The sequence below is a fragment of the Propithecus coquereli genome, unplaced genomic scaffold (assembly GCF_000956105.1).
Source record: "Propithecus coquereli isolate 6110/MARCELLA unplaced genomic scaffold, Pcoq_1.0 Scaffold117, whole genome shotgun sequence".
Classification (NCBI taxonomy): domain Eukaryota; kingdom Metazoa; phylum Chordata; class Mammalia; order Primates; family Indriidae; genus Propithecus; species Propithecus coquereli.
In genome coordinates, this window is record NW_012135747.1 from 1663770 (window position 1) to 1667986 (window position 4217).

General features: G+C 38.7%; 1 protein-coding gene across 1 annotated transcript in view; it reads right to left on the reverse strand.

Moving 5' to 3' along the window:
• Positions 1–4217, reverse strand: part of LOC105821727 (ATP-dependent RNA helicase DDX50-like) — a 32304-nt gene that overhangs the window by 11047 nt on the left and 17040 nt on the right. The gene's annotated exons all lie outside the window — the stretch shown is intronic.

Sequence of the window (4217 nt, forward strand, 5' to 3'; positions counted from 1 at the left end):
GTTGTCCGATTAATTTCTTTCTATTTTTAGTAGAGACGGGGTCTCGCTGTTGCTCAGGCTGGTTTCGAACTCCTGAGCTCAAACAATCCACCCGCCTCGGGCTCCCAGAGTGCTAGGATTACAGGTGTGAGCCACCATGTCCAGCCTATATTTTCTATTTTTTTAAGAGACAGGGTCTCACTCTGTCACCCAGGCTGGAATGCAGTGGCACAATCATAGCTCACTGCAGCCTCAAACTCCTGGGCTCAGATGATCCTCCTGCCTCGGCCTCCCTCGTATCAAGGACTACAGGCGAATGCACCAACAAACTCAGCTAATTATTTTATTTTTTGTAGAGACAGGGTCTCACTATGTTGCCTAGGCTGGTCTTATAACTCCTGGCCCCAAGTGATCTTCCTGTTTTAGCCTCTGAAAATACTGGGATTCCAGGTCTGAGCCACCATACCTGGCTGAATCCTGATTTTTAAAAAAGATATATACACACAGGTAGGCGTGTGTGTGTGGATATATACACACACATATATATATATACACACGTGTGTGTGTGTGTATAGAGAGAGAGAGAGAGAGAAGAAACAGAGTTGGGCCCCTAAGTCACTCGCAGCAAAATGCAATTTGGCTGAACTGTTAACACATGCCAGGTGGAAATCATCAGATGCCCCAATGCACTAATTTGTGCTATACCAAATAAGCCATATGCAAGTTAATCTACCTGACCCTTTTTGTTTCCTCTTCTCTGCCAAATGGGCTGCCCAAAATTAGTCTGCCCTATCGTTATTCCAAAATCCTGTCAGCAGGCTCTCATCTTATAGATGTCCCCAGGACTAGGCTTGATCACTCTCTCTACACCCACACATAAAAGAGGTCTTTTATTGATAGGTCCCTTCACCCTGGGGCTCCCCTCACTTTTATCTGAATAGATAATAAATCTTTGAACTGCTTGCAACCAGTGGCTCTGGTATGGTATGTTTTGACATCTGATACAGACGTGGCAGTGGGCCAGGTCAGATGGTGTTACACACAGCCCTCCACACATACAGGCGGTCCTTACTCTGCATGCTACTGTGTTAACTCTGCAGAATCTATTTCTCACTTTGCATGGTTCCATGGCAACTTACAAAATGAAGAATAGGTTCTGGTATGTAAGTTTCATTTAACAAAGTTCTGTGCAAAGTGAGGATTTCCTATATTTCTTTCCAGATACATAGACAGACATTTTTGGGATAATGAGGAAAAATCTGAATATGGACTAAATATTAGATAATGATATTGACTTATTAATTTTCATAGATGAGATTATGGTATTGTGATTATGTAGGAGAATATCCTTATTTTCAGAGGATGCATGTTGAAATATTTAGGGATGATATTATCTTTCAACTTACTTTCAAATGGTTTAGCAAAAAAAAGTATATACATATAAAGCAAGAAGAAATCTATTGAATAGTTCCTAACACAAGAAATGATAAATGTTTGAGTTGGATATGTTAATTAGCCTGATCTGATCACTATATACATTGTATGTATCAAAACATCACCATGTACCCCATAAAGATGTACAATTGTTACATGTCGATTAAAAAAAATTTAAATTAAAACAAAAAACAAATTTTCAAAAAGCTAAAAGAAGAGATATAAAGCAAATATAACACAATATTAACAGCTATTGAGTCTAGGTGGATAGTATATGGTTATTTATCACATTATTCTTTCAGTTTTTCCATAGATTTAAAAATTTGGAAGAGGTGGCTGTCAAAAAAGTATTTATTGAGAGGTGAAGGAAAATAAGGAGACCAATTTCTCATACAGCAACAGTTTTTTTCTGCACAGAAAGCACAGTATACTGGAGTTAAATGCAATACTCAGTAATTCACTATACAGTGTCTGCTATAGTTCAACTTTAACCTTTTCTCAACCACATACAATTTTCTCACAGATTTCTACCTTATCAGAGGTGATTAAAGATCGTGGTTCAAAGTTCGATGCACCAGAAATGTGGGCTAATGCTGCAGCCAATGCATCCACTGCTCCTTTCTCTTCTATCAGTCTCTGAGCTGATGGTCGGAAAAAATCAACAGCAGCATAAGAAACGGAAGCCAGAGACCTGTGGTTTAAAAATAGTAAATTTTTTTGGTCAAGATACAGGGAAAAAATGAAAGATAGGAGAATGAATGGGAAAAGAAAGAGTAACATTTTCATATTTTAATATAACTGCTGATAAAATTGGTGATTAAAACTTTCTGATATTTCAACTAGAAGAGCTTAAAGATGAATAGCCTAATATAAAAGAAAAAAATTATTCAGCAAGGTCAGAAAGCATACCTGATGGCATCCATGCTTTTAGATTTAACTAAATCCATTGTAGAAGGAACACCTACACGTTTAAAAGTAATTCCCTGAAAATAAAAGAATTACATTAAAGAAAAATGGAAGTCTTTACAATTAATTCCTAAATTAATATAGTTTGTTGAATTTCCATTTCTAGGACTTAAAGATTTCCAAGCCCTAGCAGATTAAAAGATCTGCTTTTTCTAATAAATCATCATTTACAAACTTTGGAAAGAGAAAAAAATTTTTGGAATTGTCCTTCAGTTAACAATTATGGAATTTCACTTGCAAAATAGAGCTAATTCAAAAGAAAAGAAAAAGACATTGTTTAAATCTATCAACTTTTTTTTCCTTTATCACCCCATCTCATTTTACAAAGCATATGAAAGAGCATATAAAAACACACACAATAGGCGGGCGGGTGCGGTGGCTCACACCTGTAATCCTAGCACTCTGGGAGGCCGAGGCGGGCGGATTGTTTGAGCTCAGGAGTTTGAGACCAGCCTGAGCAAGAGTGAGACCCGTCTCTACTAAAATTAGAAAGAAATTAATTGGACAACTGAAAATATATAGAAAAAATTAGCCAGGCATGGTGGCACATGCCTGTAGGCCCAGTTACCAGGGAGGCTGAGGCAGGAGGATCGCTTGAGCCCAGGAGTTTGAGGTTGCCGTGAGCTAGGTTGACGCCACAGCACTCTAGCCTGGGCAACACAGTGAGACTCTGTCTCAAAAACAAAAAACAAAAAACATACGGAAACTATTCAGTTTCTCTGGTTAGTCCATAAAAATCCCATATCACTCATAATGAGATGCTACAATTTTCTACCTAAATAACAAACATCACCCAGCAGAGGAGAAATTCCATTATTCCCAACCATAGAAGCTAATTATTATCCACTGAAAGGGGAATTCTCCCCCAGCTTTTGCAGCAACATTAATTCCTCCCTCTGAGATAAGGCTTCTCCAACACAGCTGCTACTGAGTGTAAAGTAATAAAAGGAAAGGTAAATCAGCTACCCTCCAACTCTTTCATTCTTTAGCATCTGTTTATACTGGACATTTTAAATATCAAAGCTTATGCTACACGATTAGTTAAAATGACACTGGGGTAGATGGTGACAGCATAGTCTTTGAATCCCCAGTTCCCACATAAAAACACAGGGCAACCAGGATAACAAAATTTAAAATCCACAAACAACATACATGACAAACAAATGACAAGGTATTTTCATGATTTCTAAAACATGAGCAGGTAGATAAGGATAAAAGACCTGTATGTATGGGGTGGGAATGTGCCAGTCCTAAGTACAATTGCTCCCTGGAAAAGCATATTCTCAAACAAATTGTTGAGAATAGCAGCTAAAACTGGGTGGATTTTTAGATACTCAAGGGTGATTGTGAGGAGCCAGAGGAAAGGTGTGCGGGGACTGGAGCAGGCTGGGCCCTATATAAACTTTGCAAAGTAACAGCCAATGTTCCCATTCCTGGACAAAGCCCCATACTGAAGAGAAACTACTGGGCCTAGAATCTAAACTAAGGATGCCAAGGATAACAGGATCAAAGAAAAGAGAAGATCCACATAAAAGTGAAGAAGGACATAGCTGGAGCTCAGAAAGTAGGAGACTTTTTTTTTAAAAGCTTTACTGAGATATAATTTACAGACTACATTTATAAACACTAACAAAAGTTTAACAGAAGCAGCAGCTCTAGAGCAGTGAAGCTATTCTAACCAATGCCTCCCCATCTGAAGTTCGAAAAGATTAATTTCATCTAAAAATGAGCAACAGAGGACGGGCGCGGTGGCTCACGCCTGTAATCCTAGCTCTCTGGGAGGCCGAGGTGGGCGGATTGTTTGAGCTCAGGAGTTCGAAACCAGCCTGAGCAAGAGC